This window comes from Callithrix jacchus, chromosome 12, assembly GCF_049354715.1.
Source record: "Callithrix jacchus isolate 240 chromosome 12, calJac240_pri, whole genome shotgun sequence".
NCBI classification, from domain to species: domain Eukaryota; kingdom Metazoa; phylum Chordata; class Mammalia; order Primates; family Cebidae; genus Callithrix; species Callithrix jacchus.
Genome location: NC_133513.1, coordinates 79,814,949 through 79,831,784, shown reverse-complemented (window position 1 = coordinate 79,831,784; position 16,836 = coordinate 79,814,949). Strand labels below are relative to the sequence as shown.

General features: G+C 37.1%; 1 protein-coding gene and 1 long non-coding RNA gene across 8 annotated transcripts in view; one reads left to right on the top strand and one right to left on the bottom strand.

Annotated features, from left to right (window-relative positions):
- SGMS1 (sphingomyelin synthase 1) overlaps positions 1-16,836 on the top strand; it is a 334,608-nt gene that overhangs the window by 156,511 nt on the left and 161,261 nt on the right. For 5 of the 7 annotated variants that reach the window (XM_054243062.2, XM_078345958.1, XM_078345957.1 and 2 more), the window contains 2 exons: positions 10,762-10,804; positions 16,195-16,336. The exons of 1 other annotated variant lie outside the window; for it this stretch is intronic. The gene's annotated coding sequence lies outside the window, so the exon portion shown is untranslated. The remainder of the gene's footprint in view (positions 1-10,761; positions 10,805-16,194; positions 16,337-16,836) is intronic. One more of the 7 variants, XM_078345960.1, reaches the window with a different exon arrangement.
- Positions 1-16,836, bottom strand: part of LOC144578699 (uncharacterized) — a 64,851-nt gene that overhangs the window by 2,255 nt on the left and 45,760 nt on the right. The window lies entirely within an intron of this gene.

Sequence of the window (16,836 nt, the reverse complement as noted above, 5' to 3'; positions counted from 1 at the left end):
TGCACCTGCAAGCTTACTACCACATGGAAGTTTTTATGGCTTCTGGCCTGCACCTTCTAGAGTAGTAGCCTGAGACTTATCTGGAACCTTTTTAGTCATGGGTAGAGCTGTAGTGGCTGGGATGCAAGGAGCCATGACCTGAGGCTGCACAGAGCAATGGTGTCCTAGGCCTGGCCCACAAAACTATTTTTCCCTCCTAGGCCTTCAGGTCTGTGTTGGGAGGGGCTGCCAGAAAGGTCTCTGAAGTGAGTTGGAGGCATTTTCCCTGTTATGTTGGCTATTAATGTCCAGCTTTTCCTTACTTAAATAAAGTTCTGCAGTCAGCTTGAATTTCTACCCAGAAAATGGATTTTCTTTTTCTACTATGTGGTCAGGCTGCAAGTTTTTCAGACTTTTATGCTCTGCTTCTCTTTGAAATGTAAGTTCTAGTTTTGGAGACTCTCTTTGCACTTGAGTATGAGTGTACACTGTTACAAGCAACAAGGCTACATATTGAATGCTTTGCTGCTTAGACATTTCTTCTGTCAGATCTCCTAAGTCATCTCTCTTAAGTTCAAAGTTTCATAGATACCTAGAACAGAGTCACAATGCTGCCAGTCTCTCTGCTTAAAGCATAGCAAGAGTGACCTTAATTCCAGTTCCCAATAAATTCCTTATCTCCATCTGAGATCTCCTCCTCAGTCTGTATTTCATTGTCCATTTCTGTCAGCATTTTGGTCAAAACCATTCAACAATTTTCTAGGAAGTTCCAAACTTTCCCCCATCTTCCTGTCTTCTTCTGAGCCCTCCAACCTGTTTTAACCTCTGCTTATTACCTAGTTTCAAGGTTGCTTCCACATTTTTTTTTATCTTTATAGTAATACCCCAATTTTCTGATACCATTTTTCTCATTCTCTCTTTCTCTCTCTCTCCCTCTCTCTCTCTCTCTCTCTTTTTAAAAGAGTCTTGGTCTGTTGCCCAGACTGGAGTACACAGTGGCACAGTTTTGACTCACAGCAGTCTCTGACTCCCGAGTTTAAGTGACTCTCCTGCCTCAGCTTCCCAAGTAACTGGGATTATAGGCATGTACCTGAACACCTGGGTTTTTTTTTTCTTGTAATTTTAGTAAAGACAGGATTTTACCATGTTGGCCAGGCTGGTATCAAACTCCTGATCTCAGGTGATCCACCCGCCTTGGCCTTGCAAAATGCTGGGATTACAAGGGGTGAGCCACTGCCCCCGCCCCCAGTTTTCTGTATTAGTCTGTTCTTGCACCACTATAAAGAACTACCTGAGACTGAACAATTTATACAGAAATGAGGTTTAATTCTGTGGGCTGTACTGGCTTCTGCTTCTGGGGAGGCCTCAGGAAACTTATTTAGGGTGGAAGGTGAAGGGGAAGCAGGCACATCTTTATATGATTGGCAGGAGAAGGGTTGGGGAGATGCTACACACTTTTTAATAAGCAGATCTAGTGAGAACTCTGTCATGAGACTGCACTAGGGGGATGCTGCTAAACTTTTAGAAACTACCCCAATGATCCAAACACCTGCCATAGGCCCCATGTCCACAATTGGACAATTCAACATGAGATTTGGGTAGGGACTGTATCAACCTGACTTCCAAATAACACGGACCAATTATTCATAGCCTGGTGGGTTATATATTTACCACTTACTGTGAACAACAAATACCTTTCTAGATGTTATAATGGACTGATTTTTAAAATGGACTCCTATTGCTAAATAGTAATTTTTGAAAAGTTAAAACCATATTGCGTATAGATATAAAAGGAAAACATATCAAAAGTTCATTCAATTCAGTTAATGAGGGAATTAACGACAAATTTGAGGAACTGAAATGTCTCCAAGAAGGCTGAAATAAATGTATCAATATATAACAAAATCAGTTAATATCCATAGAGCAATAAAAGGTAATGTTTGGGGGTTATCTTTTCTTCCAGGTAGAAATCAATTGTATCTCTACTGGACAAAATTTATTTACAGTGCTGTGGACAAGAATTATTTGGAATTACTGACAGTAAAATAGAAAGAGGTGCACAGCTTTATTCACTTGGATATTCTGGAAACATACCTAGGAATCTATTTTTCCCATTTCTCAGTCTTGGACAGTTTTTCCTGATACCATTTAAAAAATGCTTTTGGAACAGTTTTATTCATTGGATAGTCACAGTTTTAGACTCTGAGATAAATGCTGTTTAAATTTATGTTAAAGCCTGAATCATAAGAATATTTGGATTTCCAGTATCTTATTTTGTTGCCATGCCCCTTGCTCCCCAAAGTGGAGTACTGGAAATATGATTAAGGTTGTAGTACCATTTCTAAGTATTTCATCTAATGACTACATGAATAGCACTTTCTCTGCTTCTTAGTTTTTGTTTTTGTTTTAAACTAAGGGAGAGGCAGGGCATTGAGTATAACTAAATATTTTAAATGAAAAAGAGAGCAATAAACAGTGTGAGAAATTCTAATATTCTATATACCTATACCTAAAATGAGGTAGCCTAGGAACTGACTCATCTTAAGAATTTTTATAGAAAAATGTGTTAGTTCTAATTATGAATTAAATAGAATGAGAATTCATCATGTGACACAGCCAAGGTAGTGGAGAATGTTTTCCACCACTGTCCAAACACTACCCACAGAGAGGCCTCCTTTGTCTCAGACTGCCTGTACTGAGATTATAAACCATGCAAGAGAACTTAGAGAGCATCTAATAAACAGACCTCACTTTATAGGTGAAGAACTATAAGAGGAGGAGACAAGTTGAAAACAATAAATGAGGGAATTAACTGAGGTGGAGACAAGTTGAAAACAATAAAACTATATTGAAAAAAAAAACAACAACGAAAAACCTGACTTCAGATTTCTTATTAAGTGACATAAACTGTTTCCTCTAATTATGTAAAAGAAGGTGGTTTTATTCTAACTAAATAGATCAATGGTAAGTCTTTGCATAAGATTTTAACTTCGGTTGCTATCTCATTGAAGAAAAGGGTTCAAGATGTAGATCTCTTGAGACCTCAAGTTGGGAACTGGCTTCAGTCCAGTACTTGCTTTCTGTGGCAGAGTTGGCCCATGATGATTGCCCTGAGCTTAAGTGTCCCTCTTGACCTTTTACCATGACATCTAACTGGCAAGTTCCTTTAGCATTTCTTGATTCTAGTTCCTGCAGTAGCAAAGCTGATTGGCTGAGTTCATCATTTCAGCCAGTAATCAAACCCATGTCATAGGCTTCTGGCCAGCTTCTGAATTTGGCTCTCTTTGGGTCAGGTGTTCTTTTGGGTCTGATCAGCTGTGGAGTTGTGTCAGGTGATAGAAGATGGCAATTGAAAGACAACTGGGCCTGAGAATATGGTAGAGTCCCCCAGAAATGGGAGTAGGTGAACAGATATCCTGAAATATGTCTACTACAAATCCAGTTTGAATAAATTAGTTTATTTTTGGTTAAAAATATTTCTGGCTGGGCACAGTGGCTCACGCCTGTAATTCCAGCACTTTGGGAGGCCGAGGTGGGTGGATCACCTGACGTCGGGAGTTTGAGACCTGTCTGATCAACATGGAGAAACCACATTTCTAATTAAAATATGAAATTAGCCAGGTGTGGTGGTGCATGCCTGTAATCCCAGCTACTTGGGAGGCTGAGTCAGGAGAATTGATTGAACCCAGGAGGCAGAGGTTGCGATGAGCCCAGATTGTACCATTGTACTCCAACCTGGGCAACAAGAGTGAAACACCATATTGCAAAACAAACAAAAACATTTCCTGTAATCTGCATTGTAAATGGGTTTTATATTTTAGTCTGTTTCTATATTGGAGTAAACTTGAAGTTTCTTATTAGTGTGTCTTATTCTTACTTGGTTTCTAAATTTTGCCTCTTTTAGAAGCACAGAAGACAGGTTTTGAGACTTGCAAAGTTTATTATGATAGCTTGGTTTTGGCGATTCATGTTGAATTTTCTTTTGAAGCCATAATGTTCCTTCAAAATATTTTAAAAGGAAATTAAGAAAGTCTCATTGTTCTATGAATTCCTTTAATTTTCAATAAATATGTATTCTTCTCTGTATCTAAAAATAATTCAGGTTCAAAAGGCAAGGCATTTAGCCTAGTTTTAAAAATATTTATTAAATTGCTGGATTAGGTACTTTATGCTTGGGATATCACCTAATCCATGCTTGTGGGACTTTCTGACTAGTTAGGGAGAGAAAGTTACTGTTTCAGACAGAGGTTTCTTGGATTACAGTAGGTTAAACATAGAGTACAGAACTTTTTTCTTTTTTTAAAGCATTGACAGTTTTAAGTCCTACTTCAGTTAAACATTTTGGTAGTGGAATAAGACAGTATGAAGATGGTCTTAATGGAAATTGTACTATATTCCAATATAGTGTGGTGGTAATTGCTTAATTCCTAATCCAGATTTTATTGGATCATATTTCCATTGTTCTTTTGAAGCCAGGTGATGGGAATGGGTAACAGTGTGAAGAGCAGGATAGAGGAAGGGCATTTCAGGGAACTGCAAGAGCAGATGCCTAGCAATGAATAACTCTTTTGAGGGTGGACAGTAATCTAGTCTTGAAAATAATGACTAGTGTGGAGAAATGGGCACTTTTGGTGGGAATTAATACAGCCATTGTGGAAACCAATATGGAGATTGTCAGGAAACTTAAAATAGAATTACCATATGATTCAGTAATCTTACTTCTGAGAATGTATCCAAAGAAATTTGCTCTGAATGCAGAAGAGGTATGTGCACTCCCATGTTTATTGCATCACTATTTACAATAGCTCAGATATGGAAACAACCTAGGTGTCCATTATCAGATGAATAGAGAAAGGAAATGTGGCATATACACACTATGGAATACTGTTCAGCCTTTAGAAAGGGGGAGCAGGGTAGGGATAATTCTGTCATTTGCAACAACATGGATGAACCTGGGGGACATTATGTTACTACATGATCTCACATGTATATATGTACGTTCTTGAAAAGTCAAACTCACAGAAGCAGATAGTAGAATGGTGGTTACCGGAGGCTGGGATGGTTATAGTGAAGACGTGAGGGGGAGATGTTAGTCACAGGATACATCTTTATAATAAATCGGTGAAATAAGTTCAAGAAATCTGTAAGGAACGACGACTATAATATTGATAAATAATAATGCATCGTAGATTTTAAAATTGCTAAAAGAATAGATGTTACATGTTTTCACCACAAAAAGTAAGTATGTGAGGTAATAGATTTGCTAGCCTGACTTAATCTTTCCACATTGTAAACATATATAAAAGTATATCACATTATAGTCCATAAATATATGAAATTATTTGTCAAAGATAAAATAAAATAATGACTAAATATAGAAAGTAAAAGTGGTCTTGACAATAACTGAGAAACTTCATTTGATTTAATTGGTAACATAAATATGATATGATTTTACTGAGTGCTAACCAATGTCTGTCTTAGGTAATGAGAGGTCACTAAGCACAGACATGGTGTAACTCTTACCCTCAAAGAAGCTAGGATTAAATAATATAGAAGATTATTTTGGTACATGTATGGGTAAGAATTTAAAAACAAACAAAACTGTTCTTATTTGGTTTGTTTTTAGTAATGCTCTAATGGAGGCAGGGCATTACTGATTTGGCCCTTGATAAGTCCTGTGATGTTAGGAAATAATTTCTTCAATTTATGAATTTCTCAGTAAGAGCTCTAGGAACCTCAGACACTACTGGGCAACCTGCAGAAACTAAAATAAGCATTGTGATTTGTATTTGGGAAGGGAGGCATTATTTGAAGATTTAATTTGAATAAACTCTTTTTATTTGAAAGATCCGTTGTGTATCTCATACACACTACTTCCACCAGTAAACCAGAAAAAGTGTTTGCCAATTTCATAGGCTTGTTTCAAAGATTCAAATGAGTTACCTAAAAGTATCAGAATTGTGTCTGGTTGCTATCAGGGAAGTGGTTGTGTTGGTTGTGCTTTAGCTCTGTGTTATGACTCTGTGGTACCACATAGAAATGTAAATACTGGTTTAGTTGTTTTTTTTTTCTCTTTGCTAACTGAGCTTCTTCAGGAAACCTGCTCTTTCATCTCTATATAACCCCATCTTCATGCTCAATAAATGTTTACCAAATGAAGGGATAAAGTACCTCTTTTTGGCAGCATTAAGTGAAGGCACTTGGTCACTCTGGGAAGCAGGGAGGAGCTGTTTGCCTTGAGGTCATGCTTAAAACTGGATTAGTTTCCATACTTTTACCAGTTTTGCTTTGTTCCCATGAACTTATCTCATGGAGCATAGTTGCTTTTACTCTTTATCATCTTTTTTAGTAACTGTCTCCTTAAGGGCCTGTGGTATATTCTTTGGAATTATTACCACTCATTAAATCACTCATTCAGCTCCCACATTTTTAGTAGATTGTAATGTATAAGTCTGTTCTTTCCTCCTAGGTCAACCTGTTCTTCTAAACTCTATTCACATGTGTTTTACAGGAAAAGGGGAACTGGTTTGAGAGGCCAGTTTGGAAGTTGCTGAACTCCCAGGGTAGTCAGTGGATGGCGTTTTTTATTTTTTATGTTTTCTTTTACACCTCAGCCAGCAGTTCGGAGAGAGGAGCTCTATAACTTAAGAGAATCAAGTTTGGCTTTAAATTGAGACAAGGTTTGAGGAAGGGCTTTATACCCTTTGTGTTACCCTTTTAATCTAGAAAAGATAAGAATACAGTGTAGAGAAGGGAAGATTAACCCTTTCCTTAAGTGTAGTGGAAAGTCCTCCCTTGTGAAGAGAGCTGATACCAGTAATACCAGCTGCTGGCAGGAAGAAGCCTTGAGGGTGACTCCAGTAAGAGACTTGGAACCACCAGTCACCAAAGCTAGAGATCATGCCTGGGGCTTTTCAGCAGTTGCAGGATCCTGTGTGAGAGATAGTAAAGGTTCTCCTCTAAGCAGAAGAAAGGAAGCAAAGGTTCAGTTAAACTGTGTTTGTTGAGAGTTAGATACTAAAAGAGGAAGACACTAACTTTGTTAAAGGAAGGAAGCACTACCTTTCTACTTTGGATTTTGTATTCTCTTAAGGCAAGCTCTAATTTGCAAAACGTGCTGTTTATGAGTAAGATTGAGAAAGTTTTCAGTGTTTTTTTACTATTCTAATAAAATGCAGTTTTAATGAAGTGCTCTTTTTGGCCTCTCTATATTATTTATTTCTTACTACACACCATCTTTCCCCTGTGATTCAACAACTGAACTCTAATAATAGGGTGTGGGTCAGGGCTGCCAAAAATGAAGCATGCCTGCTGCAGTTTTCATACTGTGTGTCCATAGTGAACAATGGCAGTTAATTAGGGCACTGTCTTCCAGTGTTGCTTCTGGGGAGCCACCGCCTATTGATCACTAAGATTGGCCCCAGAATGAAACCACTGCCCTCCCTGAACTGAGAGGAAGTAATAAGTTTTCAAAGGGGTGGCCCTACAAATGTAATCTTGTAAAGTGGGGGCTTACTAATGCCTTGCAGAATTTTGTGAACTTTAATGTTTACTTTCCACAACCTTGGTTCTTATGCCTATTCTTTTTTACCCTTTGAAACTTCTCCTACTTCAGTGTGTTTTTCTTGAGAGGAAGCCACCAGTAGTAAACATATAGGAGTTTGAGTATTGCTATACTAGAATAATTGAATAATTCTGGTAGGGGAAGAGTACCTTATTCTGTACCACACTCCCCCGCCACCAGTATTCTGAATGTCATTAGGTTAATGTCTACAAACACTCATGCCATACTTTGCTCAATCCTAAATTGAAAGTTTAGAGCCACTACAGCCTTTTAAGTATAATTTGGGTAATTTTTTTTCTTCGATGATTTACTATGCACAGTATGCATTAACTTGCTTATTCATATAGTTCCAGAAAGAACTTTTTGCATTGTATCTTCGCGGCATGTGTCCACTGAAAAATCAAGCCCGCAGCTTTTACTATGCATTCCATGTGCTAGATCCCATAAAAGGAAGATCACTAGGGTGCTCTCAGAGGCTTTAGCAGCTCTCCTAAAATGAGTCCATCTAGACCTTCTCAAGCCACTCACTGACAGAATACTTACTCCATCTTACAGGTGGAAGGAGTGTCAAGATCCTTTACTCAGGAAGATAGCAAAAGCAATTTGAAACTGGAAAATAGTGAATGGATCACTAGATGATTTTTACTGAAAAACAGATTCAAGTTTATTGATCATTAAGGCAGAACCATTATGGTCAACGCAATAGTCTAAAAGTATCTGACATGTAATTTGGAACCCTTTACCATTTCTTCGAAGTTTGACCTTGGACAGGTTTGCAACCTGGACAAGTTACAACATAACCTCTGAGCCTAATGTCTTCATTTGGTTAAGTTGTGGGTTCTAAGCCTTTCACCCTCCACCTCTCACCCAACACACACACATAGGGTTCTTGTGGACTTAAGTGTAAAGGCATATCATGATGTCTGACAATCATTTATTGTCACTGAGATGTTACTTTTTGTTCACCAGTGAGGATGTAGGAAGATCTTTTTAGCTACATGTCTTTAATATATTACATATTACCTTAGAAAGTAGATATTTTGGCTGGGGGTGGTGGCTCACGCCTGTAATTCCAGCACTTTGGGAGGCTGAGGCAGGCAGATCACGAGATCAGGAGATGGAGACCATCCTGGCCAACATGGGGAAACCCTGTCTCTACTGAAAATACAAAAAAAATTAGCTGAGCTTGGTGGCGCACAAGTATAGTCCCAGCTACTCGAGAGGCTGAGGCAGGAGAATTCTTTGAACCCAGGAGGTGGAGATTGCAGTGAGCTGAGATCGCGCCACTGCACTACAGACTGGGAGACAGTGTGAGACTCCATATCAAAAAAAAAAAAAAAAAAAAGAAAGTAGATATTTTATTTTCTTCCTGTCAAATGGCAGAATGTAAACTTCCCTTTTTCAACTGTGTTCCCATTTTGGCCCCTGCTTTTTGAAAGTACTTGTGATAGAAATTAAATATTCATGCAGGTATGGCATGACATTTGAAGGTGACACTGTCATGGTTTCTTCAGTAATTATCTGGTGGTAATTTGTCTCTTTGCATCTGTGGCTATCTCTGAGGGACACTGTGTTCTTCTGATTCCTCCAGTTACAGTGGGAAAGCACACAGTGCCATAAAACCAGTTAACATGTCAGAAAATTATACCTTATGAAATGTAAGAGTTTCCTCTGAAACTTCTTTGAAGTACAAAAAGATATGTGGGCCTACTTTACAAGTGACAAAACTATTCTACGTTCTGGTAATTCAGAAGACTTCTTGGGTTCTGAATAACTTGATTGCTTTCCTTTAAATGATTTATGGGCAGGGACAAAAATAGCATATTCTGTATCTAATTATAAGGCTTCATTTTGTTGATGGTGAATCTAGCTCTGCATTCAAGCTGTAAAGAGGAATAGCTTTATTTCACCTACTAACTGTTTACATCAGGCACCATATTTATTGCTGATTTGAGACTCAGTATTGTTATCAGTCAACTGGGGATAGCAAAACAGGCTTCATAGGAATTGGAAGATTAAGCCAGATCATGCATTAGAAATTTTGTATAGCTTCTAGCACAGACTAGCTTGATTACTATCTTTATAGGTGTTTCTGTACCTATAGAAAGGAGGCCACCTTCCCTTCTACTCCCTTCTACTCCCTTCTCTCCCCTCTGCTCCTGCCTTCTCCCATCTTATTCCCAGCAGTCCATTCATCTGGACAACAGGAAGGCCCTTTCCCTTCTATTTCTATCATAAACTGCTTCTCCATCCTATGGTATCTGGAGGACTTGCAGGTTGACCTCATACAATCAGTTAACCAGCTAAAACCTTTTCCTCAGACATGTTAACATCTTTCTGAAATAATACCACTTTGCAGTCAGCCATTACTTGCACCCCTTTCCTTAAAGCGTTTTATTTTTGTCTAGATACAGGATTCTTAGACTCCCAGACAAATTCCTAAATAATTATACCTAACCCAACAGGCAAAACTAATGTGTGCTATTTGAAGTCAGGGCAGTGTTGACCTCTTGGGAGAGTGGTATTAACTTTAAGAAAATGTATTAAGCCGCCCAAGATTTCTGGGCTCACAAATTTTTTAAAAAGTTATCTTTTCTCCTTTCTGCCCTAATTCACAGGTATATTTTACTTACAAAGGGTCAGATTTCATTTTTAGTTGAGAAAGTCGTTCATGAAATAAAATGAGGAAGCATTTTTAAGCATTGAGGGTGATGTGGGTTAGAGTTATTTATAAGCTGTTTGATCATACACTTATGTATGTGGTCTGTGGTTGTTCCACTTAACTTGCTATTGATTGCATTTTGGTCAAAATGAAATTTACCCCAGAGTGGTAATTATTTTGGTTTGAATAATGTGCTTTCTTGCTTCTTTATCTTTTTTTTATATAGTCAGTTAGCATTTATTTACCTAAATGGAGAGGAGATAATTTATAAAAGTACATGGTTTTAAAACTCATGTTATACCGTCAGATGCATTTGATGTGCAATTTTTTTTTTATTGCCACTGGATTTGCATGCTTGCTTCTGCTTGGCTTTGTTTAATAGAAGCTTACTCTGAATACCATGACAGCTAGAAATTAGTTGGGAATTGGGGAAAGAATGCTTTTTTCTACTGATACATAACAAGAAGTGAACAATAGTTAACTTGGATTTCAGTTTTTTTTATAAGCAGCTCATAGCACAAAGAATGTTCTTTAATTTCATATTACTTTCTTCTAGATTGGAAGGCAGACTGATGAAGAAAAATAACAGCATGATTCAGGTAAATGGATTTTTAATTATTTACCTTTTATGTTTAGTTTATATTTTCTGTGTTCTCCAAATGAGAGGACCTAAACAAACAATTTTTATGGGCAATTGGAATATATAAAGAATATTTTGGGGATATGGATAAAATAGCCAAATACATATTACCATTTAATTAATTTAGTTACACACATATTTTGAACAATTATGTATTTATACAGAATGGAATATTATAACTAATGCTTTTTTCTACCTCAGAATAATTTTCTTCCAACTCTTTACGTACATATCTGACATCAGTGTCTTCGTTATTTGAGTCACATTTTTGAAGCATTCTGTATTACTTTTCACAGCATGTTATTTTAGGTGTTTGCAGTATAGCACTTTTGGAGTCTATGTATGGCATTATATTCGTATTTTTATTCCAAGCCACAAACTATCATTTGCATAATGTTAGGACAGTTGCTGTTTTCATTCTTTCTGTGTAGATGAACATTTAGGATCTCTGCTGTGTAACGATTTGTAGAACTGCTTTCTTAAGTCTTTCTCCCTCCCTCTCTCCTTTCCTTCCTTCTTTCTTTCCTTTCATTTTAAAATTGTATTTGTTTAGAAGTAATTGCATGTAAATTGTTTAAGAATTCAAATAGTACTATAATAGCTCTTCTTTGTTCTTTTTATATACTCTTATTGCCCCTTTGCCTAAAGATAGCCCTATTCAATCCTTTTAGTTATATTTTCCAGTATTCATCTACCTATTTCTAAACAATGCATTGTATGCTCTAAGTGCCATTTATTGATTCCTTTTAAAATGTTAGGCTTATATATTGATTTCCTGCTGAGTTCTGTCTCATAGACCACCCTTTTCCCTTACTACATACCTAGTTTTCCTGTCTCTCTATTTTCTTGATGCAGTCATTATTACTGTCTATATTTAGATAAATATTAATATTTACTTTATTATGACTATATTTTTTTTGTGGCCGAGCACTGTGATATAAGTTGTGATGTCTCAAGCCATTCTTCCTCCCAGTTGGTTGTCTGTGAACTATTTTTTTGTCTCTAGAAAATGTTAAATGCTTTTCTTTATCTCCAGAATTCTGAAATTTTATATTGGGATTTTTTTACTGTTTTTGATGTTCATGGTCCTCTCAGCTTGGAAACTGATGCCCATTAATTTGTAAATTTTCTTGTACTATTTCTTTGATTTTTCTCCCCATTCTTTCTTTTTTCCTGGTCTGTTAGTTGGGTATTTGCACCTACTAATTAGATCCTCTAATTTTCTTAAGTCTTACTCTTACCTATTTTCCATCTCTCTGTGTTTTTCTTCTACTTTCTGAGAGGTTTTCTTAGTATCAATTGAATTTTTAATTTCTACTAGTAGGTTTGTAATTTCAAATTTATTTTTTGGGATCTAATCTATGAATATATTTTTTTTAAAATTAGGATCCTGTTTTTATTTCATAGATGCAATATTTTCTCTTTTCTTGAGAATACAAATTGAATTATTTTACTGTTTTTTCCTGTTCTTTGCTCATTTTCCTTTGCGTTCCCTTTATCTTCTTGTTATGATCCCTGATTTGAATGTTATAAAGTCTTTTCCTAAATGAGTGCTAGGGATTTAGCTGTCTGTTCATACTTAAGAGTGAGACAATAAAAAATGGACTGCAAATTTGTTACCTGGTTGGCTTCAGTATAAGGTCTTTGGGCAGAGGCCTGGTCATTTCAGTGGGTAATTATCACCTATCAAAATCTGCAGATTTTTTTCCTTGGGCTTTCAGTTTCTCCAAAAAGGAATTCTTTGTTTACTTCTTTTTGTGTGTGTGTGGGGGGGGGGGTGGTATAAGCCTACCTGTGTGGATTTAGGGGCACCTCAGAGGAGTGAGGAGGAAGGGAGCCAGAGGTCTCACCATCCAAGCCTGTGAATGCTTAGATCCAATGCCTTTGTTTCAGCCTTATCTGGAGTCTGAGTTTGAAGTCTCGCTATATCATTTTCTCCTCTTCTTATAAGAGTAGGGATGGTTTGGTTGGCTCTACCAGGTGAGGGAGAGGATCTGGGGTTCTAACTCCCTCCCTTCTTTTCTTCCTCCTCCCCTTCTTTCTTCCACACAAATTTATCACTTTACAGTTCTGTAGGTCAAATGTCTCATGCATGTTTCACTGGGCTAAGTTCAATAGGCTGGGAGCAGTGGCTCACGCCTGTAAACCCCGTACTTTGTGAGTCCAAGGTGGGCGGATCACTTGAGGTCAGGAGTTTGAGACCAGCCTGGCCAACATGGTGAAACCCTGTCTCTACAAAATAATACAAAAATTATCCAGGTGTAGTATTAAACATCTGTAGTCCCAGCTACTCAGGAGGCTGAGGCATGTGAATCACTTGAGCCCTGGAGGTGGAGGTCGCAGTGAGCAGGGATTGTGCCACTGCACTCTAGCCTGGGAGACAGAGTGAGACCCATGAGACCTTATATCAAAACAAAACAAAAATGAAACAAAACAAGTGTACATAGGCTACACTCTATTTTTTTAGCTTCTAGCTGCTGGCTGTATTCCTTGGCTCCTGGTCCCTTTCCATCTTTAAAGTCAGTAATGATGGGTTGAATGGTCTCACATTGCTTTACTCTGACTTCCTCTTCTATCTACCACTTCCACTTTTCTCTAGGGGAGAGTCCCTTTCCCTTTTTTGTTTTTTTTTTAGCTTCTAGCTGCTGGCTGCATTCTTTGGTTCCTTGTCACTTTCCATCTTTAACATCAGCAGTGGTGGGTCAAGCCTCACATTGCATCACTCTGACTTCCTCTTCAGTCTACCACTTCCACTTTTAAAGACCCTTGTGATTACATTAGACCCATTCGATAATCCAGGATAGTCTCTGATTTTTTTTTTTTTTTTACTGTGGTAAAAAACACATAACATAAAATATAACCATTTTTAAGTATAGGGTAGTGTTAACTATGTGCACATTGTTGTACAAAAACTCTGTAGAATATTTTTATGTTGCAAAACTGAAACTCTATGCCCATTGAACATCAACACCCCTTTATCCTGCCTGCCCAGCCTCTGGCAACTATGAATCACCTTCTGTTTCTGTAAATTTGGCTACTTTAGATACCTCATATAAGTGGAATCATGTAATATTTGTCTTTTTGTGACTGGCTTGTTTTACTTTGCATAATCTCATCAGGGTTCATCCATGTTACACCATATAAGAGGATTTCCTTCTTTTAAAGGTTGAATAATATTCCATTGTATGTATATACCATGTTTTCTTTATTCACTTGCCATTGGATGTATAGGTTGCATCCACTACTTGGCTATTGTGAGTAATGCTGAAGTGAACAAGGTGTGCAAATATCTCTTTAAGACCCTGCTTTCAATTCTTTCAGATGCATACCAGAAGTGAGCTTGCTGAATCATAGAGTAGTTCTATTTTTAATGTTTTGAGAACTACCAGACTGTATTCCATAGTGGCTATACCATTGGACATTTCCACCAACCATGTACAAATATTCCAATCAATTTCTCCACATCTTTGCCAACACTTGCTATTTTCTGTTTTGTTTTGTTTTTTATAGTGACCATTCTAATGGGTGTGAGATGATATCCTATTGTGGTTTTGGTTTGCATTTTCCTGATGATTAGAGATGTTGAGCATCTTTTCATGTGCTTGTTGACCATTTGTATATCTTCTTTGGAGAAATGTCCATTCAAGTCCTTTGCCAATTTTTATTATTTGGCTTTTTGTTGTTGAATTGTGGGTATTCTTTAGGTATTGTGGATATTGACACCTTGTCAGATATATGGTTTACAAATAATTTCTGTGGGTTGCCCTTTCACTCTTTTGATTGCTTCCTTTAGCTTTTAAGTTTGATGTAGACCCATTTGCTTATTTTGTGTTTTTTACCTGTGCTTTTGGTGTCATATCCAAAAAATCATTGCCAACTCCAATGTCATAAAGCTTTTCCTCTATGTTTTTTTTTCTAGGAATTGTATAGTTTCAGGTCTTACTTTTAGGTGTTTAGTACATTTTGAGTTAACGTTAACTTATGGTGCAGGGCAAAGAGATCTTTTTTCTTTTTAATACATACTTCACCACCCCCTTCTTTTCAGTCCTTTCCACTCCCCTTCTGAGGAACTGGAAGCTCCATCATTTCCTAAGTGTTTCTGTCACAGCCAGCTCTTTGCTTCCCAGGCGGGGAGGTTCCCACTGGTTCTGTTTGACTCTACAGTCATCTTTGCTTTCCAGACATCAGTGATGCCTATTGTTTGCTCTAATAATAGTTTTCTATTCCCTTTTTCTTTATGGATTTATAATGTTTTTTCACTTTACTAACACTTTGATGGGAGGGAAGCAGAGATAAACAGGCCTATTCCATTGGCCATCTATAACCCCAGCATCTGTCTTGTCCTTTAAAATAATATTTAAAAGGACTTTAACAAATGGTATCTCATATTTCCTATTGTGACATCCAGCCTCTAGAAATAATTGTTTCTATTTCTTTGCTTCCTTTTTATTGTATTTATTCCTTATTTATATATTTATTCCTTTTAATTTTTATCCTGGGGTTCAGGGATAGCTTTAAGGAGTTAATGATTATTCTGAAATTTAAGTGGGGAGGAATGGAACGGGCTTAGTTTTCATCGAATACTCAGTACTGTAAAGCTTACATGATCCTAAAAAAGGGTTGAGAGCCTACTTCTTATAGATTATCACAGGAAAAAATAAAATGTTACAGATTAAATTAAATATGATTGAACTAAAATATACTACCTTTCTAGCTACCATTAGATTCCGCATTCTTTCACATGTAAGTACAAATTCCTACAAACGAGGCACTAAATGAGTAACCCTCCTTGTTCTTTATCTAATGCAAAACATTATCTCTAGCTTCCTGATTATCCTACCAGGAAATGTGTACCATTTACACATTTATAACTATAACAGCTGTTACTTATGAGAGTCATATTTTGGCCCAGAGAGATGATGACATTTTTATAAGTCAACTGGTAAAGATAACTCAATAGTTACATTTGTTTTCAGTTTGAAGCTGAAGCTTCAAACTTAATTTGTGATAATCAATTATTTATTGGCAACTGAAATGGTAGATAAATATATAAAAGGAGAAACACCTTTTTATTGTTATAGGACTAAAAACTTTTATGATGGAGTAAGCTTTATGCTATATGTATATATTATAGTACTATAAAAATACAAAAATTAAAAAGCTAGAAAGAAAGAAAAAAGTGGGAGGAGGTAAGGAAGGTTCATTATGAATTCTTTGTTTCCAAGTTTATAAGTACTTTAATCCTTTTATTTATAGTGAGCTGCACTGAATTTATATGATCTCTTTCAGCTCTAGAATTTTGTGATTCCATTTTGAAGTAGTTAAGCTGAAACTGCTCCTCTGTTCCAGGCACACCATTGAGTTCTTTGGGATGCCCAAAAGTGTCTGGTTGGGAAACATGAAATAGAAGACAAGACCCTGCCTCATCAAGTGTACCCAAGAATATTTTTAAAGGAACCTATCAATACATGCAAAACAGTAGCTGTTGGAGGTATGTATTAACAGAGAACTTGGATTGAACCTGATGTGGCCCACTCTGCTCTACTCAGTCAAGTGGAGTCATTTTCAGGGAATGAGCTCTTCTCTTGAATCCCACTGTTAATAGGGCAGAACTCTCAGGCCCGAAATTCCTGGTGTCTGTCATTCTGTAACCTTGACTGTGTGGTGGGCTATCATCACTCTTTGACGAACTCTGATTCAGCCCCTTGAATGTCCTTCCCAGTGACTCAGTGATATTAAACTCTTGTCACATGAAAGTGATAGCAAATTTCTAGTTGAAGACCTCGTTTTCTTTTTTCCTGGGAGTAGAGCAGTCAATGTCAAAGCTCAGCAAATGTGTCCCATAAACCATCTGATTCTTACTGGCTTTACTTTTTCCTGAACATCATCAAGGCCATTTCTGATTGGATGTGGTTGTATCAGATTGACTGGTTTCCTCTTAGTCATTTACTTTGACCTCCTTGTCTCTATGACCCTTGTTAAATGTTTACC